This window comes from Fukomys damarensis, unplaced genomic scaffold, assembly GCF_012274545.1.
Source record: "Fukomys damarensis isolate Sample0158 unplaced genomic scaffold, DMR_v1.0_HiC HiC_scaffold_15, whole genome shotgun sequence".
Lineage (NCBI taxonomy): Eukaryota > Metazoa > Chordata > Mammalia > Rodentia > Bathyergidae > Fukomys > Fukomys damarensis.
The window spans coordinates 6,800,225-6,826,172 of NW_022900927.1; the positions used below are offsets into that span (position 1 = coordinate 6,800,225).

The following is a 25,948-nucleotide window of genomic DNA, read 5'->3' on the forward strand; positions in this document are numbered from 1 at the left end:
GATTATAGAGGTTTCAGTCCATAATCAGCTGTCTCCAAAGCAGGGTGGCATGGCAGAGGGGCATTGTAGAAGAGAATCAGTTCATGACAGGCATAAGGTAGCAGCAGCATCCAAGCAACAAGCAACAAAGATAATAGATGACCCACTTTCTGTCCCTTATATCCAGGTTACCCTTGTCCAGGTTATCCACCCTTAGGGGCAGTAGTACACCCTTAAGCTTAGCATCACATCTTTGATTTCAACATTATATACTCCCTAGATCCAGCCACCTCCAAAAAGCCCCACCCTATCACTTCATGAGGCCTTGGGTGGACATTTAAATACAGGCCATAGTGGAGCCTTTGTTTTACCCACTTTTGCACCTCTGTGTGTCACTTACCAGTTCCTTCTGCAACATTTCTTGGTGCATTGGCCAGGAAGGAAAGGGTTAACTGACATGGCTCATGTCAGGCCTCAACCCAAGTCCCTCTGGAGGGAGAGGCTGTCTGTCTCCTCCTAAGCGGAGAGGTGCACCCCCAGCATTTCCTGGTTCCCTTTCTAGGACTCGGAGACCAGCTCCCTGGAAGTGGATTGCTCAAACCTGGAACAGAGACAGCAGGAGGAGGGCAGCTGCTTGAATGGGATCATCTGTCTAAGTGGTGAGACTCCCTGGGCAACCTCTAGTTTGTTTTGCTTTTGCTTTTGGCTCTTTTTAAAATTTTGGGCAAGATACAGAGTGGAGACCTTGATTCTTTACCATTTGAAAGGGTTTCTTTTGCCCCAACCTGGGCTGTGTGGATATATACCTTCAATTTGTTATCATACTTCATAAGGGGGCCCCAGAGAGGGAAGTGTTAACTTCTTATGTGATTGTGTGTGTAAAAGAGACTCGGTTAGGAGAGTAGGTGGAATGAGCTACAAAAACAACAGGTAGTCTCATCTGTCCACCAAGACAAAGGGAGGGGGCTTTTACATTTAAAAGATCCTTCCCCGAGTCATGGAGCTTGTATGTGGTCTGTTTCTGTGATTCTCTGGCCAGCATCTAATATGAGCAAAACAGGACACTAACATGACAGTGTGCCTTAGGTTGGATGGGCCTTAAAGTAGCTGAGAGACCTGTGGCCAGACAGGCAAACAGATGGTTGTTCCTTTGTGAGTGGCATCCACCCTTTGCTTGTCCTGCGTCACCAGACAAGGTAATATCAAGTGATTGTGGGAAATACAAATATTAAACCAACTATTCTTGAATGTATTATTCAAAACTTTGCGGGGAAAAAAAAATGAGAACCAAGACCTGTCATGTAAAGGTACAAGATCCCAATAATGAATGTAACTGTACTGTATACCTAAAATGTACCAATAAACTCAATCAAAAACAAACAAACAAACAAACAAACAAAAAACCCAATAAACTTTGATAAAGGCTTTTTGGGGACTATGGGATAAAATTAAGACCAAAGACGCTCAGGAAGCTTTGTGAGTTTTTGTAGCCTCAATTAAGCCAGCCTTGGCCGCCAGAAGGAACACTAGACAAAAGGAAAATTAGGCTGATTTGGAACAAGGTTACCACCCAGGGGCAAACTAATAAATACCCATATATAGACACCTGGTTAGAATTATCTACAAATATGCCTTCATGGCTCCAGATGTGTGCAATGAATGAGGTAGCCTAGCTGCTTGTTGTTAAGACCCAACCAGACCCTGAGAAAGATGTAGAAGACCTATTACATTGCCCCCCTCCTTATCAGGCAAGGGTTCCTGGTGCAAATACCCAAGGTGCTCCAGCTTCTGATAGTTCAGGCCAGCCTACATCCCCCCTTGATGGTACTACCATAGCTCACAGAATTAGGTAGGCAGAGCCAGGACCAAGCCTCCAAATGCCATCGCAAGAATACCCAGGAGAAGGAGGCATCATTTTTGTACACCAGCATTTTAGCTCTACTGACCTAATTAATTGGAAAAGAGAAAGTCCCCCTTTCACAGAGGATCCAACAAAAACACGTCAGTTGTTTGAATCAATATTTTGTACCCATCATCTCAATTGGGAAAACTGTAAAGAACTCTGTAGGGTGATGTTAACTACTGAAGAGATTCAGAGGATTATAGGAGAGATGAAAAAGATAAATGCCCCTCACATGCTGCCCAAAACACAAAACCCTGATGAATGGTATGAACAACAATTTCTTGTGAATGTCTGATCAACTTGGGATCTGAATACCCTGGCTGGGCAGCGCTATCTAGCAAACTATAGAGCCTCCCTTTCAGCATTAATGAAAGACACTAGCAAAAAGCCCACCAACGTGATTAAGGTGATGGAAACCCTACAAGGACCAAATGAAAGCCCTGAAAAGTTTTATGAGAGACTCTGTGAGGCATATAGAATGTATATGTCTTTTGATCCAACTGTGGCAGAGAATCAACAACTAGTGAACACTGCTTTTGTAACTCAATCTGCTGCCAATATCAGAAAGTACAAAAACAGGAAACTTGGGAAGGAATGAATATAATCCAGTTGCTGCAGCTGGCTAAGAAATTGTATGTGAGCAGAGATACAGTCAGAGAAAAGGAAAGACTTTGCAGGGAAGATGAAAGAGATAAGAGGAGGGCAAAGTACACAGCAGTAGCTATGGGAAATAAGGTGCCTGAAGGCAAACTGCAGGGAGAAAAGAAAGATCAAATGAATGTGGAAGAGAAGGAAAGAGTTAAGAGAATAGACTTTGAGCCTGATCAGTGTGAATGCTGTAAGGAAAAGGGACATTTTAAGAATAGATGCCCTAAGCTATCTGCCAAGAAAAAACAAGAGTCCCGGGAAGTTAAAGATTCAGAAACAGGAGTTTTGGTCTCCATTTTTGAAGAAGACAGTGACTGATGGGGCCCGGGCTTGATAACACCTGGCCCTCGTGAGCCTGTGGTTAAAATGAAGGTAGAGGGCCAAGACATACTTTTCTTGGAGGATACTGGAGCACAATATTCAGGAGTAATGAAACCAATTGCATCATTAGGGGACAAACAGATACAAGTAATCAGGCCACTGGAATTTCAGAAAAATGGCAATTTTGTCATGAAAGAATATGTAAAATTGAGGAACATAAGATAAAACATGAGTCCCTATTGAGACACTTACCAGAGTGTCCTATCCCACTGATGGGCTGAGACCTACTATCTAAACTAGGAGCTACAGTCACCTTCACATAGCAAGGAAATGTGGCCTTACCTTTAGATCCAAATAAGGCTTGTATAATGGTGGTGACTACCCATAGGGAAGATGAACGGCAGTGCTTTAGCAATGAGAAAACTCATCAAGGACCCCAAGAGTTGAGAGAACTGTTTACAAATGTGTGGGCCAAAAGTACTCCTCCAGGACTTGCTAAAAATCACCCACCTCTAAAGATAGAACTAAAAGATAACTTGGCTCCAGCAGCTATAAAACAATACCAATGTCCTAGGAATTATACCCCATATTATGTGCCTTAAAGAATTGGACTCATAAAAGAGCGTAAATCACCTTGGAACACTCCTTTGTTACCTGTTAGAAAAACAGATGGGGATTATACACTGGTGCAAGACCTTCAGGCTGTAAATGAAAGAACTGTAACCCAACATCCTGTGGCTTCAAATCCTTACACATTAATAGTTCTAATACCTCCCACTGCGGCCTGGTTTACATGCTTAGACCTAAAATATGCTTTCTTTTGTCCCCAGATTTCTCTTTTATCATAATCAATCTTTGCCTATGAATGGGAAGACCCGAATGATGGAACTAAAACCCAATTTATGTGGACTAGATTACCACAAGGATTTAAAAACTCTCCTATGCTTTTTGGGGGAGGTATTGGCAAAAGACTTGCTAGCATTCCCTGTGGAACAATATGACTGCATTTTGTTACAGTATATTGATGGCTTACGATTGTGTAGCCCATCTTAGGAACAATGCTGGCAGGGTACTAAGAGACTATTAATGCTGCTTTAAGATGCAGGGTATAGTTTCATGGAAAAAAGCTCAAATTTGTGTACAGCAAGTAAAATATTTGGGATTCCAAATTACTAAGGGAATGCCCTGCTGAGGGAATGAAAGAAACACAAAAGCAGTTGTGAGAATTCTTAGGAGCTGCCAGTTTTTGCAGAATCTGGATTCCAGGGTTTGCAGATATAGCCAAGCCCCTATACGAAGCCTTAAAAGTCCCAGAAGGACAGCAAATGTTATGGAGTGAAGAACAAGAGTCAGCATTTACAAGAGTAAAACTAACCCTCTCTGCTGCCCCAGCATTAGGATCCCAGATGTGACTCAACCTTTTACCTTGTACGTGACTGAAAGAAACCAAACTGCCTTGGGGGTGCTGACCCAAAAATTTGGCCCATGGAACCAGCCAGTCGCATATCTATCTAAAATTTTGGATCCAGTTGTCTACAAGCTCTGGCAGCTACAGTTATGCTGATTAAGGAAGCTGACAAGCTAATCTTAGGACAGGAATTGATTATTCAGGTTCCCCGTGACATCCAAGAACTATGAAATAACAGAGGACAGCAGTGGCTCTCAAATAATAAAGTCACACAATATGAGGCCCTCATCTGTGAGAATTCCCATCTACATTTTGTTCCAGTTAAAACCTTGAATCTCACTACATTTTTGCCCTTGGAACCTGGGCCTCCTGACCACGATTGTCTCAGCATCACCAATGAGCTGTTCTCATTTGCTGGATCTGCAAAAAACTGCACTGCCTGATGCTGATTTTGTCCTGTTCGCAGATGGAAGCAATTTCATGGAAAATGTGGTATGCTGTGCTGGCTATGCAGTGATGACCCAGGATGAAGTGGTCCAAGCAGGACCCCTTCCCACTGGATGGTCAGCTCAGTGAGCGAAGCTCTGGGCACTCACACAGGCTCTCCAATGGCAAAAGAAAAGAGGGTGAATGTTTATACATTCCCATTATGTGTTTGCTACCTTACACATTCATGGCATAATATATGTAGTCTTCTCACAGTGGATGGCAAACAAATTAAAAATAAATGGGAGATAATGCAGTTGTTGGAGACAGTGTGGGAACCTGAAAAAGTAGCAGTGATGCATTGCTCTGGTCACCAAAAAGGAAAAGATGCAATAGCAAAACACAATGCTAAGGCAGATATAGAAGCCAAAAAGGCAGCTAAACAGAAACTTCAGATTACTCTGTTCACCCATGCACAAAAAAGATAATTGGAGATACGAAAACCACTAGCTACTATAGAATATTCAGATAAAGAGAACGAATGGGCCAAGAAACAATTGGCTGAAAAACAAGGACTTGTTTGGATCCTACCTGACAACAGGATGATGATACCAGAGGCACTATCATACTACTGGATTAAAAGATATCATGACTTGACTCAGGGGAGAAAGATGGCTCTCCAAACACTGTTAGAGAAATATTTCTTCATACATCGGATTTCTGCTTTGTGTGAACAAGTCTCAAAAAGATGTCAGAAAGTAAATCTGACCTCAGGGCCCAGAGCACCATCAGGAATACAGTGGAAGGGCACAACCCCATCTGAAGACATATGGAAGTCTCCCCTTGCAGAGGTTATAAATATTTGCTGGTACGTGTTTGTACTTACTCTGGATGCCTGAAGCCTTCCCTACAAGGACAGAGAAGGTTTCAGAAGTATGCAAAGTTTTATTAAAGGTAATAATTCCAAGGTTTGGTCTGCCTCTCTCCATAGGCAGTGACAATGAGCCAGCATTTATAGCAGAGGTTGTACAAGTTCTAGCTAAATTATTGCATATAAAATGGTATTTACACACTGCACATCGGCCCTAGAGCTCCAGTAAGGTACAAAGGATGAATCACACTATTACAAATGTATTAACTAAATATTGTTTGACAGCATACCAGGGCCATGGGTCGATTTGCTCCCTTTAGCCCTTCTTCAGATAAGAAATACTCCAGATTACACTAGATTCTCCCCATATGGGATCTTATTTGGGAGACTGTTATGTATTTTAAGAGACTTTACTGGAAATTTATCTCAGTTAGGTTCCTCCATTCTGGAATTATAAATGTTAGAATTGGGGAAAATATTCCAAAATATACAGGGACAAATTAGAAATAAGGAGGACCTCCCTATGTTAACTCCTGCCCATTTGAAAAAACTAGGGGACCAAGTTTATGTTAAACATTGGAAGAAGACCCCTTTACAAATTATATGAGAAGGACCATATGAGGCACTTATGGTTATTCCTACTGCTGTCAAGGTGGCTGAAGTCTAACCGTGGATCCACCACTCCAGTGTGAAATTACCTTACCCAGAGGACTCCACGAACTGTGATCGCAAGAGACAGCACACTCAAAGCCACACTCTCATCACTCTGGAGGCTGACAGTCAATGCATGGCTAAAGAATGAGAACTGCAAGCAGGATATCATGGACTCTTTTATCGTGTCAGATGGTTATGGGTTATTTTGTTTTTGAATTAAGAATCTATAAGTCTAAAGATGATGGGTTTGATGAAAAATATGTAACTTTCAAAACTATTAAATGGGAACCAGAGGGATATTCCCTCACACTTTTCTTTGATGCCTGCTCTAAAGAACATTATGGAAACCCTGGTACCATACTCAACTGTGGGGGATATACACAGGAAAAGGCACAGTGTTCAGATAAAACTTGAATATGGTTCAATAGCTCTGATGTGGCCAGAGATACTGGCAATTGTGGTAACTGTAAACAGGGACAATGTAACCCCTTAAAAATATATATAGCTAGACCCTGGGATGTAAGTTGGTTACAGGGAGTGATTTTTCATGTTTATATTGGATATCAGTCATCTGCTAGACATGTACCTCAAAAATAAAAAAGGTGGATTTTGCAAATTAAAAAAGTCTGGAAAAATACTTCTTCAGAAACAGGGAAAACTCCTGTGCTTCAGGAGATACAAGGTATACATAAAGGGCATCCAAAGAATTTTCCAAGGAATAGACATGGTGGATTTAATTAATGGAACTCATTCACTGCTGCTATAAGCAGACCAGAAACTAGCCTCTGATTGCTGGATTTGTGCACCGCTCACCATGCTGACTTATCAAGCAATTGGCATCATGAGTGACCTGCCTTAGAGCCAATACTGCTTCAGTTTTCCTGAGTGCTTGGATTATAGGCATGTCCCAGTGTGCCTGGCTTCCACTGGGTTTTAATTATTATATCTTTTTGGCCTTTCCATGTGAATTTTAGAATAACCTTGTCTAGTCTATTAAAAAAAATCTTCCTGAGCTTTTTATAAATACTCAACTGTATATTAACTTGAAAGAATGGGCCTTTAAAAAACAATGTTAAGTCTTTCAATTAAGAAACTCAGAATATCTTTCCATGTATTTTTTTGTCTCTTTGATTTCTTTCATTACTGTTGTATAGTTTACAGCATATGGGTGCCATTCATGTGTCAATAAATTTACACCTAAATATTTCATTTTTTGGAGGAATTATAGTTTTAGATTTTAACTTTCAGTCTCCAGGTGCTGGTTACTAGTATATAGAAATGGAATTAATTTATGTATATTGATCTTGTATTGTGACTTGCTGAACTTGCTTATTAGTTCTAGGAATATTTTTGTAGATGTTTTTGGATTTTGTATGTAGACTTTTATGTTATCAGTAAATAAGGACAATTTCATGTCTTCTTTTTCAATCTCTACACACCTTATTTCCTTTTCTGGCCTTACTGTTGATCAGAACTTCAACACTATGTTAAATAACAGTGAGGGGAGTGGACATCCTAGTCTTGTCCCAGATCCTAAGAGGAAAATATTTTTTCCATTAAGTGTATCCCCTTAGCTATAGGTTTTTTGGGGTTTTTTTTTGCATATACTCTTCACCAAGATGAGGCAGTTCCCTTTTATTTTTAGTTTTAAGTAAAATTTTGTAATGATCCATTGTTTATTTTTTCCAAATACATTTTCTGTATCTATTGATAAGATCATGTGATTTTTTATTAGCTTGTTAACATGGAATATCACAGTAGTTTGTTTTTTAGTAGTGAAGCATCACTCTAATAAATGCTATTTGAACATAGTATATATAATTCTTTTTGTATATTGCTGAACTCTCACTAACATTGTGTTAAGAATTTTTGCATTTATACTCATGATAAGGGAATTAGTCTGTAATTTTTTTCTTTTTGTCTTTTTGCTATCTACCTGATTGTAGTATCAGGGCAACACTAGCTTTATCAAATAAATTAAGAGATGTTCCCTTCACTTCTATTTTCTGCAAAAGATTATATAGATTTGGTGTTCTTTTTAAAATGGTTGGAAGAATGCTTCAGTAAAGCAGTTTTTATTCTCTTAGTCCTCAAAGAGCACAATCTGAAAACAGAGGAAAAAAGGAAAGAAATGAATACAATTCCATGTGATAAATCTGCATACTTACTATGTTGTGACTGAGGCACTTTGAAACCTGTGAGTGTGTTCTCTTTAGTGCCAGAAGGATGAAGGTATGGTCAGGGGAAGAGAAGTTTAGTGTACACTGGAGTATTCAGAAAAGTCTTGATGCATGAGATGACACAACTCTGTGGACAATGTGAAGATGTGGTGAAATGAAAACATTAAGAACCTGTAAAATATTTTAGTAAATGGAATTGGTTGGAAATACAATGAGCACATAGAATATGCAGGACACTCAGAAAGTTCTTGTGTAGAGCTAGAAAGAAGTTTTCAAAATGGGGAGCTCTGGTTTTAGGGTATGACATTTCTGATCCATAGAATGGTAACATGAGCTCCTAAACCTTGACCTCTAATCCCTCACTCTGCAAAGCACCCAAACCCTAGAGGTCAACAAAAGCAATCAGAACACATTAAGCTCTGGACCTTCTGGGGCATGGACACAGTATAATACCCTTCAGGACTATGAAGGACCCTTGGGGAATGAATATTTGACACTTACATGGAAAGTGGTTGGGGATGAAGCATTGCTATTGCTGCATTTCTCTTACTGTTTGAAATGCTCTGACAACTGCCTAAGAGCTGTAGAGTGACACAGTACTATAATAACAGTGATTGACATCTGCAGGACTACTAGACACAGTGTCCTTGGGGCATTTTGGAGCAGTGTCCTTGGGGCATTTTGGAGCCTTTGCCATGCTCTTCTCCAGTTCTCTACCATGGCTGCCTCCCACCTTCACCCTATCCTGAGATGACACCTCAGATGTGTTTGTATCCTTACCTGGCTTGAAAGTTCTTGTTACACCAAGGGCGCATTTTGTGGCATTGCCCTTTCAGAACTTTAAAGTGGGTACACACACCAGAGGTCTGTTTTTCATTTCCTTAATTTTGTATATGATTCAGTCATTACATCACAAAACAGAGACCTAAAGATGTCAATAGAACAATGATTTAAAAGTAGATTTTAAATTTTACAATAGTGGGTTTGTTTAATATTAAGGAAGACCCAGTATTCATTATGTAATAGCAATTAGATCTTTCACTTTCTTTATTTTCAAACACAATATTTTCTAAGGAGCATAAGAATGATGTCCTCTGTCTAACCCAGGGGCACAAAAATACACAACTCCTGGGAATTTGCAGAAATGTTGTGGAGGGTGTTTGACTGACTAGCAGCTATAGGAAAGACAAGGTCGTGTTTACTTTAGTAACTACCTGCAGCAAAATAACAGCTACCATGTTACCATGTTACCAAAGTAACACTTACCATGTACCAGCCACTGATGTGTACAGCACCTTAGTGGACTTGGGGTCATTTCATTTCTGTTTCCAAGATTCTGAAGTTGAGAGCAAAAAAGGTTAGGTAACATGTTCAGCATCAATTAGCTGGTGCATATATAAGTCTAGATAAAGTTCAAATATATTTCCTTTCTGTCTTTAGTCTTGGCTACTGCCTCTGCTGCTCCTGAATGAAAGATCAAGGGATCATTCTTATTCTTTTTGGAATGCTATAACAAGATGTAGTAAATTGGGTAGTTTATAAATTCAGACATTTATTTCTTCAGTTCTGAAGGCTAGGAAGCCCAAGGTCAACACCAATCCAGTGTCTGGTGACGGTTCTTAGACAGCACCTTCTTGATGTGTTCTCACATAGTAGAGGTGATGAAGGTCTTTCTGGGGTCTTTTTAAATAAGGGCACCAATCCATTTAAAAAGGCTCTTTGCATGAATAACATCACTTCATTTCAAGAAATGAATTTTTGGGGAACAAAAACATTACATCATAGCAGAATTCAATTATTAATTTATTCTGTAAATTTTTACATATAGTCCTTTGAGCTGATTTCCTTTTCTAATCACCTTTTTAGAACTAAAAGAGTCATATCTGCTGGAAAATACAGTCTTGACTCATTAATGCATGAGATCCAAAGAGTTCATGGAACCAACTCTTCCCTTTTTGTTTGGTTTTGTTTTTCACATGTGTGAGCTACAAGCTCCTGGGTCTATGTTACAGGAGAAAGTTCTCTCTGCCTCTTGACCTTAGTTTATACTGAGAGAATCTTATGGACTATACTAATAATGGACAAAGTTTTTCCATCCTTGGCATGAGTATTGACAGAGAAAAGTATGAATAGTGTGCGTCAAGCTCTGTCATGGAGGGGAGAGCAGAGCAAAATGAAAAAGTGCAATAATACCTACAATAATTAGGACTATAGCCTTTGAAATGGATTGGGAGCATCACTGGGACCAATGAATTAATAGCAATTTCTCTTTGTAGTAGTACATAATAATTATGAAACTCAATATGCTAAGTGGAGTTGGCTTTTTTCTCCTAGTGGAATCATACTGTTGGATAATTCATTTGCTGCTGGAGCAGAATTCTCTATCCTGGATCAATTGTGTGCCTTTCTGATGACTCGTTAATAGGAAGATTTGGCACAGAATGACAGCTGATGATGGGAGGCTCAGACACACAGTAGAACTACCATTGCCTGGAGCCCCCGGAAAATTACACAATTTAAAAACTCAGAGTCTAAGAGCTAATATCTTGTCTACAAAAGAACAAAAGGTAGAGAGTTTCTTCCAAAATTGTGTAGATGCTAAATGTCAGGAATTCATAAAATGTGTATTTCTGATTGAGGCCAAAAGAATCAATATTATTTTTTTAAAAAAGGAGATTGAAGTTGGGTAGTGTCATAAAAATCTCATATGTTAGGCCATGTTTAAAAGCCTGAAGCTAAGACCTCAGACATGGCTGCAAAACCGGAGTGCTTTTGAGAGTGACTTTATCTCTCCCAACCTGAGCTTCCTTTTTTTGAAAGTGAAGTTCTCACAAAAGCAGCTTGAAACCCTCTCGTGGGCCCACCTCTGCAGTGCACAACAACAGAGTAGCACTGAAGCGGCTTGAGACCCTCTGGTAGGTCAGACCCTTTGGCCCAGCATGCCAGAGGAGCCCAGCAGTGCGGGTGCAAACAAAATGGTGTTCATGACCCCTCCAAAAGACAAAACAAAACACACAGAGAGAGAGAGAGAGAGAGAGAGAGAGAGAGAGAGAGAGAGCCTCTCTGAGGCTGCTACATGAAAATTGAAGCCCATTGGAAAAGTGAAGAAAATCTGCAATAAAGGTACACCACACCACCATATTTGGCAAGTCAGAGAGACCAGTATCCCACATCAGAACCTGCTATAACTTCTGGGGAAAGACAGCTGGAACCTGAAGTAGAACCTTGCACAGTTCAACCCAGGAGGTGGTCAGAGATCTCAACTTGGGCCTTGCAGACAGAAATCAACCTGAACTTCAGGGGATAGCTACTGGCTTGCTGAGAATAATTAGCTTAGATCTGCACACTCCTGCCCACACTGTCTATTGTGTCAACAGAGGCATACCCTGAAGGAGACTTTCTATTTCTATTTGTATTATTTATTTATTTATTTATTTATTTATTTTGGTACTAGGGATCAAACTCTGGACCTTGAACTTGCAAAACAGGCAACAGTGCCACTGAGCTAAATCCCTGGCTCTGTATTTTTTTTTATTTTCAAAGTACTATTTTTCTTTTATCTTTAATCATTTGAAGAATTTTTTATCCACCTTTTTCTTTTCTCAATTTTTTTCCTTTTTTATCTTCTTTCTCTTCTCTCTCCCTCTCTCTCTCTTGTCTTGAACTTAATTACTCTTCCTTTTTGTTCCTATTACTATCCTGATTCAAATTTATTTTTTCTTTTCCTTTTCTTCTCTTTTTCCTTCTTTCAATTGCCATTAGTTTTCAAAGAAATTGATAACAGTCTCTAGCCTCCATACTGTTGTTAGTTCGTTCTATTCTTATGCATATGTTGTTCTGTCTTCTCATCTCTTCAACAGCTTCCTGGAGCATGTGTGATTTTCCTGTGTCCTCTGACCTCACTGTTAAACTTTCTTTATCCTATCTATCTATCCCTCCCTCCCCAACTCCTTCTAAATCCCCATCCTGAAGAGTAAAGTTGCTATATTGAAGAGTTTATTCACTATAAACATATTTTGGGTGGACTTCAATTTTGATTTAATTCACACAGTTAAAGGTGATAGATTAATAACTACCACAATTTTCTAAGCTGTGCTTGATGCTATTGTGTTGCTGATTGTATTACCTGGACTAAGGTGTTGTAATTGATTTAATCAGTTTTCCTCCCTTGTAAAATGAAAATGAGATTGCATCAGAATCATTACAGACTCAAAACCTAAAGACCAGCTACATCTGGAAGATGAAAGTATTAACCCAGGAATTAAACCAAGGACAGTACCAACAGCAAAAATTGAAATGAGAAGACATCTAAACAAGGCACAAACATAGACTTCCATCTTACCAAAGGTAAACTCTGGGGGAAATTAGGTAGAAAAGTCTTACAGTCAACCATCTGGACACCCTGAACTGATAGCACAGGAAGTAAAAACAGATAAATGAAGCTCAAGAAAAATTCAAAGCCGAAATAATTTCCCAGCTAACCACAGAGATGGTGAGAAGAATGAAAGACATGATTAGAGACTCCAGAATAAAAACAGATAAAAAAAACATATGATCTCAAGCCCATGATGGAAACTATGAATGCCCAGCATAGGAAAGAAATGGAATCCATGAAACAGATTCAAACAGATATCCAGGAGATTGAAAACTCTATGCAAAGCATTTGCAGCAGAATGAACGAATGAGAAGATAGAATTTCAGATATGTAAGATAGGACTGCGGTCAGTGACCATGAAAAGAGGGATCTCTTAAAAACAGTAAGGGATAATGAGAAATCAATCCAACAACTCTTATGTGAAGAAAAGAATAATAATATAAAACTGATAGGAATCCATGAAGTAGCAGATGAAAGATATAAAAAAAAAACTATTCACAGAATTAATGACAGAAAACTTCCCAAACAGAGGGGAAGAATTTGACATACAGATAAGTGAAGCATATAGGACTCCAACTAGCCATGATAAAAAAAAAAAATCTACACCTAGACATATAATATTCAAGATCCTAGAAACCCAACAGAAGAACAAAATACTACAAGCAGTTAGAGAAAAGAAACAAATCACATGCAAAGGAAAACCCATCAGAATCACAGCAGACTTTTCAACACAAACCCTCAAGTCAAGGAGAACCTGGAGTGAGGTACTTCAAGTCTTAAAAGAAAACAACCTCCAACCTAGACTAACATATCCTGCAAAACTATCTTTCAAAGCTGGTGGGGAAATAAGATACTTCCATGACAAAGAACACCTGAGAAATTTCATGAACACAAAGCCAGCACTCCAAACACTTCTAAACAATAGCCTGGAAAAAGAAAATGAAGGCCACAACTCCATAAGGGCCAATACAGCAAATATACCAGGCAATACAAGAAATTAAAGGGAGAGAGGGAAAAATAAAAAATAAAAGAACCAACAACAGGAAAATAACATGACAATGAAAAGTGAATACATAACAGTTATTGTTATGGAAGGAATTGGCAAGTGACAATGAAGACATACAAAGAAGGCCACTACATCCTTGTAAAGGGAAAAATACAAGAGTAAGAAATGACAATCATGAATATATATGCACCCAAATGCTAATGCCCACAACTATATAAAACAAATATTAGTGGATATGAAAAATGAAATAAATAATAGAATTGTAGTGGGGGACTTCAATACTCCATTGACACAAATAGACAGATCATCTAGACAAAAACTCAACAACAAAATAACAGAACTGAATCAAGTCTTACAACAAATGGACTTAGTAGATGTCTACAGAGTGTTCCACCCCAGAAAATCAGAATATATATTCTTTTCAGCTGCACATGGGTCATTCTCCAAAATAGACAACATACTAACTTATAGAACATGCTTAAGTAAATGTAAAGGAATTGAAGTTATCCCCTGTATATTATCAGACTATAGTAAAATTAAACTGGAGATCAGTAGTCTAAGAAGCCACGAGAATTTCACAAACACATGAAAATTAAATAACACCCTGCTGAACAAGCATTGGGTCACAAAGGAAATTAAAGAAATTAGACAGTTTCTATAGTTAAATGATAATGCTAATACAACATACAGGAATCTATGGAACATAATGAAAACAGTTCTACAAGGGAAATTCATAGCAGTATATGTCCATACTAGGAAAACAGAGTGAGCTCAAATAAGCAACCTAATGCTTAACCTTAAGCCCCTAGAAAAAAAGAGTAAAAAAAAGCAAAAGCTCATATAAGGGAGGAAATTATAAAGATCAGAGCAGAAATTAATGCAATGGAGATTAAGAGAATGATAAAAAAAATCAATGAATCCAAGAGTTGGGTTTTTGAAAGAATAAATAAAATTGATAAACCCTTAGCCAATCTTATCAAAAAAGGAAAGAAAATTCATGCAATTAGGAATGAAAAAGGTGAAATCACTCACAACAGATTCACCAGAAATCTAGAGGATCATCAATACCTACTTGGAAAACCTGTACTCTAATAAAATGAAAAATACAGAAGAAATGCACAGATTCCTAAATACATAAGAACTTTCCAACTTGAATGAAGAAGACATAAAAAGTCTAAACATCTCAATTTCAACAAAATTGAAAACATAATTAAAAATTTACCAACAAAGAAAAGCCCAGGTCCTGATGGCTTCACTGCTGAATTCTACAAGACATTTAGAGAAGAACTATCACCACTACTCTTTAAACTTTTCAATGAAATTCAAAGGGAAACAATACTTCCAAATTCATTCCTGGAAGCAAGTGTTATTTTGATTCCAAAACCAATCAAAGAAAGACCCAATCAAAAAAGAGAACTATAGGCCAATATCCTAATGAACATAGATGTAAAAATCCTCAATAAGATACTGGCAAACACTATAATCCCAGCATTCAGGAGGCTGAGGCAGGAGGATCGCTGTGAGTTCGAGACCAGCCTGGGTTACATAGTGAGTTCCAGGTCAGTCTCAACTATATAGTGAGACCCTGTCTCAAAAAACCAAAAAAAAAAAAAAAAAAAAAAAAAAAAAGATACTGGTAAACAGAATACAGATGGTCATCAAGAAGATCATACACACTGACCAGGTAGGATTTATTCCAGGGAGGCAGGATGGTTCAACATACATAAATCAATAAATACAATACACTATATTAACAGAGTCAAGGACGAAATCATATGATCATCACAATAGATGCAGAAAAAGCATTTGGCAAAATTCAACATCTGTTCAAGATTAAAAAAAAAGCCCTATAGAAAATTGGAATAGATGGTCTTTATCTCAAAAGAGATAAGGGCTATCTACCAAAAATCAACAGCCAACATCATAGTAAATGGTCAAAAACTGAAACCTTCACACTAAAATCAAGAACAATCCAAGGTTGTTTGTTATCACCACTACTGTTCAATATAGTTCTGGAAACATTACCCATAGCAGTTAGACAAGAGAAATAAATAAAAGCAATAAAGATAGGAAACAAAGAAGTTAAACTGTTATCACTTGCTTTTTATATGATACTTTACATAGGAGATCCAAAAACTGCACCAAAAGACCTCTAGACTTCATTGACAGATTCAGTAGAGTAGCTGGATACAAGGTCAACTCTCAAATATCAATAGCTTTCTTATACACAAATAACAGACTCATTGAGAGAGAAATTAGGGAAACAATCCTTTCACAATAGCATACAAAAAAATGAAATATCTAGGAATCAGTCTAACAAAGGAAGCAAAAGACCTCTACATTGAGAACTACAGCAACACTCTGAAAAAAGAGATTGAAGAGGATATACAAAAATGAAAAGACATCCCTGGTTCTTGGGTAGGAAGAATCAACATCGTGAAAATGGCCATACTTCCAAAACTGCTATACAAATTCAATACAATCCCAATTTAAATCCCAACAGTATATTTCACAGAACTTGAGAAAACAATCCAAAAATTTATTTGGGACCAGAAGAGACACAGAATAGCAAAAACCATTCTTTGCAACAGAGGAGTGATAAGGGGTATCACAATTCTCAACTTGAAACTATACCACAAAGTCACTGTGGTAAAAACAGCATGGTACTGGCAAAGAAACAGACCTGAACATCAGTGGAATAGATTAGAAGATGCAGAAACAACACCAGACATACTCAGCTACTTCATCTTTGACAAAGGAGCCAAGCACCCTCACTGGAAGAAAGATAGCTTCTTTAATAAATGGTGTTGGAAAATCTGGCTTTCAACTTGCCAAAGATTAAAACTAGATCCCTATCTTTCACCCTGCACTAAACTAAAATCCAAGTGGATTAAAGATATAAATATCAAAACAGAGACACTAAACTTACTGGAAAGTAAATTAGGTAGAACTCTTGAAGACATTGACATAAAAAAAGACTTTATGAACAAATCTTCAGCAGCACGAGAACTTGCACAAAGAATGAACAACTGGGATCTCATTGTATTAAAAAGTTTTTGCAGAGCAAGAGAAACCACCAACGGAGCTAAGAAGCAATCTACAATGTGGGGAAAAAATTTACCAGCTACTCCTCAGACAAAGGACTACTATCTAGAATATATAAAGAATTTTAAAAAACCAGACCCCCCCAATACAAAGACTCGATTCAAAAATGGGCATCTGAAATGAACAGACATTTCTCAGACAAACAAGTAAAAGCAGCAAATAGATATATAAAAAATATTCAACATCACTGGTCATTCGAGACATGCAGATGAAAACAATACTGGGATTCCACCTTACCCCAGAAAGAATGGCTGCTATCAAGAACTCAACTAATAACAAATGCTGCAAGGGCTGTGGGAAGAAAGGAACCCTTTTCCAATGTTGGTGTGAGTGAAGACTGGTGCAACCAGTGTGGCAATCAATACAGAGATATCTCAAAGAACTAGGATTAGAGGTCCCATTTGACGTAGCTATCTCTCTGCTGGGTATCTTTACAAAAGAATTAAAAGATTCTTACCACAATTATATATGTGCACCTATGTTTATAGTGGCATAGTTTGTAATAGTTAAAATTTGGAAACAACCCAAATGCCCATCAACTGGAGACTGGATAAAGAAGATATGGTTTTTCTATAAAATGGAGCACTGCTCAGCCATACAGAATGAGAAACTAGAGACATTTATAGCTAAATGGATGCACACTGAGGTAAAAAAGAAGCCCCCCTTTCTTGGAGGAGCTCCTCTCTACAAAGTCTCCAGCACAAAGATGAACATCACTTGGGAATTTGGCACTAACTCATATTGTTAATTCTATCAAATAGCTTTAAAATTAACCCACAGAAAGATGGAAAGAGGAAATGCCACTGTGACAATAGCACATCCTCATGATGTTCTCCCCATAATTTACTCTAAATGAAGGTAAAAACCAGGACACAGAACTTTTGCCACAGATGGAAAGAGAAAAAGGTATGCCAGTCATCTTGTCCTAATTCATGTGCATTAAAAAAATCCTTCCCTCATGGTTTCCATAGCTACTCCACCCCCTCAGTTTTCAATGCAACTTATCTAAGTGAGAGGTCAGGGACTAACAGCACTGGCACCTTCTCACCCATCACCATGGAAGAGGTTATCAGAGTTATGGTCCATACATGTTGCTGATCAACACCTCAGCTGTCACCAAGGTGGGGAAAGCAAATCCAAACAGAATACTCTCAACCTAAACAATTTCTCCTTTCCCTTGAAGCTTTGAAATTCTTAGTGTATGCTGGTTTAAAAGTATCCTTCAAGCTAAATACAAATTAGAACACAGGTGCAGTATGATTATGTACTATCAAAAAGTAAAAACACAGATTTATTTTCAAAAAATAAATTTTGTATCACCATTTTGTTCCATAAAATAAGAGCATACTTACTTTAATGTTATAGTCATAACAATGAAAAATAAAACTTTTACTCCGGTAAGACAATCTCTCTATTAATGTTCCCCTCTTTGTTTGATTTCTAGGGTCCTTCAACTCCATTGTGGTGGTTTCTTGTCAGCATTGGGAACAGTCCTCTGGCCCTATCCTGATCTCCTGCCTTCCCTGAAAATCATTCCCTATGATTGTTTTCTTCCCATATGTGCTGATTCCATGTTTCCATAGAGTTCCTGTCTTAATGTTCAGACAAAGATTTTAGCAACCCCTTAGTGATGTTCGGGTGTGTTTGTTCTTAGGACTCTCTGGCTCTGAGTTTAACCACAGGGCTTCTGTCTAGTATGGCTGGAAATCCCTCTGCTTTGTTCCCCACTTCTAGTTCAGGGCAGGAGCAATCACCTTAGCAAGGTAATAGTTCCTTAAAGAGAAATTCTTTCTCTGCTCCCCCTTAGGCTTTGCAATAAAGATAGATAGATAGATGCTCTTTTATGGCCCAAAGTTTAAATTCATATTTAGACATCTGATTAAAGATGTTGCATTGGATATATGCTTAAATCTTCTTTCTTTTTAGAGCCAAGTAAAATAAAATAAAGAAGAAAAACAATATATTGAACCTACAACAAAGAAAATGGGAGGCAGGCTAAGCAAAAGAATTACTTAAAATTCAAACTAGGTTTCATTAATAGAGGATGTGAAATGGATCAAGGAAGTCCTGATTTGAAGTACTCATATAGGAGTATGTAGATATCTGAGCTGATTTAACCCCCCACAATCTTTTTTGTCTTGCTGAATAGCCATGTCAGATATGGTGGAGCACAGGAGTGAAACTTGGAGCCAAAAACAGGAGTAGTTGGCAGTCTGGTTACAGAACAGTCAACTCTTCTCTCTCTCCATCCCACCCTTAACATTTACACACACAGTGTTGGCAAGAAGGTATCTCCTTTAGCTGGAGACTGGAGTTTGTTCAGGGGGGAAATTGAATGATTTGGGGGGAAGTATTTACCACTTTGGCACTAGAGATCTCCCCTTATAAAAGATGATTTCCCACATGATAAAGCATACTCCAGTAATTTACCAGCCTTTCCCCACATCTATGATCTCCAAATCAGCTATCCATGACATTACTCTGAAATATGAGCAGCCAAACAAGGACCCCAACACATTTGAGCAAGCTCTCTATTGGTAGGAAGGATGGGGAAGGTAAGTGAGTGAACTAAAAGAAAAAAAGAGTGAAAATGCAGGGAACAGAAAAAACTTAAAAAGGAAACACCCCACCACCTGCCACCACCAACAACAACTCAAGAAAAGACTCTATGGACTGAAAAAAGCCCCAGGCTGACGGGACTGGATTGCCTTGATTGACATGGAAAGGGAGTCAGTAGACTATGTGTATGGGCAGCAGAGGCTGCAGCCCATTGTGTGGTTTTAACAACCAGAACGCAGGGCAAAAGCACAGTGTTTGTTTTCCTGTCTTGCACTTACAAATAAAGTCTATGGGAGTAGCATGGAAAATTTGCTTTTTTTCCCTTTTAAAAAAATTGCTTTTGTTTAAAATTTGATCGCCTTAACTACTGTAAACATAGCCTATTTTTGTGCCTAGGATACTGAGTGGAAAATTCCACTGTGTGTTGCTGGACTGTTTTGGAAATATTTGGTCAAATGTGCGTTAATTTGGCTTATAATGGCATTTAACACAAATTTAAAAAGCTGTGAAAATGGCCTTGGAGTATTATCTTTATTTACTTGAAGAGTTTCTAGCTTTTTAAAATAGTTTATGTTAAAAATAATTTTTATTAATTTAGAGAAGACAATCAATGTCCGTGAGAAAAATGGACTTTCTTTTGGATTTTCTTTTTGTGGTCATTGTGAGTTATTGCGTCTTCCTTTTCTTAGTTTCCCATTTTTCCTTTGTTCTAAAACTTAGGCTGACATCTAGCTTTGACAATCACAGTAAGTTTTACTTTCCTGAGGGGGAATATATAATATTATAAGTAATTATTATATTATAATGCTGTTTAGATTTGTACTAGTTTTGTACTTTAGATTTGGTGTGTTGGTGAATTTTTAAACTGTGTGCTAACTGCGATAAATTATATGAATTAAAAAAAAAGAAAATACATTTAATATCTACAATATAGAATAGGAACATGGAAGAGGGCTGGAGTCATTGAGTGAGCCAGTCAGTAAGGGTGACTGTCTGTCTTCTATGTGCTAACCTCATCCTGGAGATGGGTGGGAGTCAATTTTGTTTCTAGTGCTATTTGATCACTTTTATTCAGAGGAGTAATAACTTTTATCTGCCCATTGCCTCTTCACTGAGTAAAGCCTGCAAGGTGGAGAAGAATAGCAATGATGAGAACAGAAAATTACCCTCTTTCACAGACATTGAAAACAGATGCTATTGATGAAGTGATAGAGAATAATAACAATAAATATCACCTTCCATACTTGATGATGCTTTGTAGTTTGTAAAGCATATCTCTATTTTACATTCACATTAAATAACCCTGTTAAGTAGACCTTTTTTACATCTACCCTCTAGTCTCCAATCAATATTAAACCTACTCAGAACTGGACAGGTGTAATGAACTAACACATGAAAAGGGCTTCGCATGCCTGGCCCATAAGCGCTCAACACGGAGTAGATGCTACAGTGAAGATTAGGAGCCACAAAAATTACAAAGTGGGACAAAAATCTGCTCTTTGCTGTCATGACTCCTTTCTGTGCTTATTTTCTTTCTTCACTCTCCCTTTACTCTAATACATCTAACTTGTTTAGCCTCTGAGTGGCAATAGTCCCCTAGATACCCCTAGGTACTCTTGTTCCCTCCTTCTCAGTTAAAAGTGTCAGCCTGTGTCCCTTCCTCTAGCTCTTCAATCTACTGTGCCAGTGGTTTATACCATAACTCCAAAGTACCGTTTCAAAATCCCTTAAGAGTCCTTAAGATAGGACTTTTTTTCCAAACTGAATGGTATAAATGTAAGCCACAGTTAGTGAGGTATTTGGTAAAGTTGGAGTTTCTCTTGGTATTTCTGACTGCACTGGTAACCTAGAAAGTGGTTGGCTCCTTTGTTGTTCCAAATATCTTGGCACAGGATACCCATTTACTGACCCAAGGAAGATAACTCGTACTTCCCAGACTTGCAGAAATATGTTAAGAGTCGAGGGAAGAAAAGAATTTGCACTGAAGAATAAACTTTAATTTTCTTCAAATAGAGGAAGCAGCTTTTAGTCCCTCCAACCCAAAACTCTACTTCCTATCCTGGATCCACAGCAAATTTCCGAGGATGAAAGGAAGACAGTCAGAGATTCACAGCAGACCCGTGGGAGAATCTACCTTAGATAAATCTGATTCTCACCTAAGGACTTTTTGGTGTATACAGCAGGTGGATGGTGTCTTGGTGGCAACAGTGGCAGCACTTACACACTTGTGTTCATGTCCACGAGCACCCATCCTAGAAGGAAGAGAGGCAGTGGAGTAAGTGAGTTAGCACATCACATGTTTAAATTTATAGAGCTACACTACAGAGTTTACATTGATTTTTCTTCCTCAAATTAGTAAACGTGCATGTATGCAACAAACTAAACATTATGACATCAACAAAATTTATCGCAAAAAATCTGAGGAAAACTTTTGGCTAACTCTATTTTATTGGATCTTATTACAACGATTTTCAGCCAAATAATTCTTGTTTCACTTTTATTTTACAGGAAATAAACTAAGCATCCCATAGAGTTGGGTGATTGTGGAGTCTGCTGTGATAAGAATTAGCCATCTGCCGCATGCCTAAACAAGGACGTGACTGCCCAGATTCTAAGACAGCTTCCTGAGGATTCAGATGACCTCAGAAGAATTTTTATGGTAGAAATCAACTCTAAATGACCCATCTGCTAGTGTTCCTTGGTCCAAATTAGAGCTGCCCCAGCCATGGTAATCACAGACCAATGAGTAGAAGGGATCTGTGAAGATGTTGGCACCAAATGGATGTGTGCTCTGAGTGGTGGTGGTTTGTTTTCCTACATGAGATATAGTTTGTCAGCAACAGTATTATACTAATGACACACATGATCTTAGCCAAAAGGCCGAGAAGTGATGTAATATTATATTAATGAAAGGGAAGAGTGAAAATGATCATTTATAGATGATCTAATTTTATACTAAAAATATGAAAGAATTAAGAAAAACACTAGAATAAGGTGGATAAATACATTAAAATCAGCATGTCTAATTGTGATGTGGGAAATAGTGCAGATTTTGCTCAGCCATGATGACGAGCTTAATGACAGGATGTTGTCAGCCAGTGCTCAGTGACAGCCTGCCGTGTAAGCTCCATGGTAGCTCCTAAAGTTTGGGGGAGAATCCATATGCAGTTAAAGTCCTTCCTTTGATGAGCCCTCATCAGCCTACTGAAGAACAGGCTATCCAGGATGGACTTCCTAACTAGACATGATAATTAATTTGTCTACAAAACATACAACAAGATTCACCTTTTCAAATTGTATTTACCTTTCCCCTTCCCCTTTCTTTGACACATTTGGTTTCTTGATTACTTTCCTTGACAATAGTCAATTAATTTGTCTTCCTTATATTAGTAAATGTGCATGCATATAACAAACTAACTGTTATGACATCAACAATCAGTTGGATCTCTTAAAAAAAAAAAGAGGTCCCCTGGAAAAATAAACCAATCAAAGCCACTACCCCCAGAATCTGGCATTATTTTTAGTACAAGCGGTTCTCTCTTTAAAGTAAAAAGAAGGTACATGGCTGTGGTTTTGTTGTCATGTAACAAACAACCCCCAAACTTAGCGACTTCAACAAATTATTATTTTATTTGTTCTTGAGTCTATGGGTGAGTTAGGACTCAGCTGGGGAGTTCTGCTGCTGGCAGTCCCTGATACTTTGGAATTAGGTGGTGGATGGGGCTGGAACAGTCTAGAGATCTACAGTCACATGTCTAGAACATTATTGAAACGAGTTAGAAGATTGGAACTTTTCCATCTCGTCTGTGTCCCTTTGTCTTCTTTCTCTGCTCTGCCTTTCTAAGTTGGACTTCCTTACACACAGTGGAAAGGCTTTTAAAATACAATGTAATTCTCTGCAGCCATCATACTTGCTGATATCTCATGAGCTATAGTTCAGGTGGGCAGGGTCTATACAAGGATGTGAATATTAAAGGTGTGATTTTGGGACACCAACTGGCTTTCTCCATCTTTCAGTGGCATCTGTTCTATTCTGTAATGGCTAGTTTATTTTGGGGATGTAAGTATCTTTAGAACCTAGCATACCTAGTACCTAGTCATGCACAAATACACTTTGGATGAATGAAGGAATGAACGTGAGTAACTTATACTTGCTAGGACTGCTAAAGAGGAAGCCGAGATGTCAATTCTTCCCCTGGACTGTCTAGTTCCTGCACCTCATCTCTCTTAAGGTCAGTGTGAAATGTCCCAAAATACAGGAAGAAGTACCTCCAGTGAAGTTCTGTCTGCATTTATCACAGCTACACCAGTTTCTATGTCGTATCTCTTGCTGTTTTGGGGAAATATTTGAATTCTGCAAGCTGGTTGGTGCAGAGTAATTTTTCAATGAGATGGAATAAGACAAGAAATCTAACAATACCCAAGTCTTCACAGACCGACATGAGTTTGCACAAATGTGAGGAAAGCACAGCGAAGGGTGGGGCCCAGGAATAGGCTGGCTGGGAGGATCAGTTGTACCAGAGAGGATGCAATGTGAACAGGAGCAGAAGATAAAATGTTTCAGACCAGTGATATGCAGAAGGAGCTTGGTGAGGCTAGCTGAGAAAACTCTCCTTAAGCATATCACTCAATTTTTTGAAAGGCTATTATGGTTCAGTTGAAAAGACAGATGCACTCGAGATTATCGTTTTATGTGAAATAAATCAGACACACATTTTTTATAAAAATGTTGATGCATAGATATCACAAACCCAGCTTTGCTATTTCTGTATTTATTGTTGCAATACGGGCTGGAGTTTTCCTTCTCATGGCCTGTTAAATAAGAGGGGTAGAATAGCTCTGGAGGTGTCACTCTGGGCCCCTGTGCCTGCTGAGTCCCAGGGAGATGGGGTCCCTGACTTCAGCTCTCTCACCTCTACTTTCATCTTGCTTACATACATTTATGTGCTCTGCATAAGACCTTGTTGAGGAAAGGATTCTGCTACTAAAAAACATTTTGGTAAAGACAAATCCTTTCATTTCTGGAATTCTGTGATTCTTCTCAAAATTCCCAGACTCACTGAATGTTTAAGTATATAATTTCACTGCATCGTTCTCTCTGAGAAGAGAAAGAATACTCAAATAGATTGCATTAGAAAAGCAATCCCTGGTTTTTATGTAGTTTTATGTTTAATTTGATATCTATTTCTAGTGGCCAGCTGGGTTCCCAGAATGCCAACTACTTTCTGGTCTCAAGGATGGAGAGTGATTTACAAACATGTCTTTATAAGCTTTGTGATAATTGCCTTGCAAACTGTCTCCAGTTTCAGGGCCTTTGGAGTCTGAGACTAAATATTCCATTGTGTTTTGTATTCTTACTTAGCCCTCATTTTCAAACATTTGAGTTTTCTGGGTCTATTAAATAGAAGACTTTTGGTGTTTGAAAGTTAGTTTTTTGAATCTTAACTCATTTGTTGGTTGTCAGAATTCTTTCTTGGCTTGTGCACGTGAATGGGCTTTCAGTTATTCACTCAACACTAAGCCATGTGCCCAGTAGTGTTCTAGGCACTGGGGGTACAACTGTAAACTGGTTGAACTTTAGAATGTGCAAGCAGAGGAGGGAGACAATAAATAGTATGCAAGTAAGTCAGATACTTTCTGTAATGGTAAGTGCTATATAAAGAAAGTCGGTGAAGACTCTGCAGAGAAAAATGAGAATGAATGGGCCATTTAAAGAGCCATAGCAATGGAAAAAAGCTGAAAGTAAGGAATGTCCTAGAAAGGGAGAGCAAAAAGTACAAAGCCTGGAGAGAGGATGGAACCTCATAGCTCCAAGGGACAGAGAGTTGAGGCGGACTGGGAGGACTGAAGGAGGGAAAGGATGTTGGGAGACAAAATGGAGGAAGGTCAAATCGCTTCAGAGAAGGAAAGACAGGGAAAGGGGGTTTCATTTTGTTCCAAGCAACAGTGTTTGAAGCTGGGCTGAAACAATCTAATATTCAATTTTCGAAGCTCATTCTGGTAGCTGGGTGAAGAACAACTCTATGGTATTTCCGTACTTTGTCTTCTTAATAGCACCCATCTTAATCTGGAATTCATGTGGCCGTTTGTGTGTTTACTTGTTCATTTTCTATTTCTTCCACTCCCACACCAACTACGTGAAGTTCTAATGAGATGTTTTTGCCTATTTTGTTCACCTCTGTTCACCGAAATATCTGAGACAGTGCCTGGCACTGTCTTTGTGGAATGACAAGTGAATGTGTTTATTCATTTAGATAACTAAGCCTGTGAGGCTGTCTGTGGTATGGGACAGAGTGACTAAGCAGAAGATAATAATACTCTTGGTTATTCATCTGGCTGTACATGCTGCCCAAGGGACTATGTGATCCTTTCAGAGCCTTCCTTTAGCCCCTTATTACTGTATATACAGGTGCCATGTAATGACAATGGACTTTAGGTCCATTTGGGGAGTATGAGTACACAGACATGCATACCTACATGCATGCATGTGTGTGTGTGTGTGTGTGTGTGTGT

At 38.5% G+C, this 25,948-nt stretch overlaps 2 long non-coding RNA genes across 2 annotated transcripts in view; one reads left to right on the forward strand and one right to left on the reverse strand.

The window, feature by feature from the left end:
- Nucleotides 1-23,025, forward strand: part of LOC117286136 — a 29,357-nt gene extending 6,332 nt beyond the window's left edge. Inside the window, exons 2-3 of the long non-coding RNA XR_004517239.1 lie at nucleotides 542-638; nucleotides 21,944-23,025. This is a non-coding gene — a long non-coding RNA (uncharacterized LOC117286136). The remainder of the gene's footprint in view (nucleotides 1-541; nucleotides 639-21,943) is intronic.
- LOC104872177 overlaps nucleotides 49-25,948 on the reverse strand; it is a 27,935-nt gene continuing 2,035 nt past the window's right edge. Inside the window, exons 2-4 of the long non-coding RNA XR_783083.2 lie at nucleotides 21,592-21,687; nucleotides 9,657-9,726; nucleotides 49-580 (exon numbers count right to left, since the gene is read on the reverse strand). This is a non-coding gene — a long non-coding RNA (uncharacterized LOC104872177). The remainder of the gene's footprint in view (nucleotides 581-9,656; nucleotides 9,727-21,591; nucleotides 21,688-25,948) is intronic.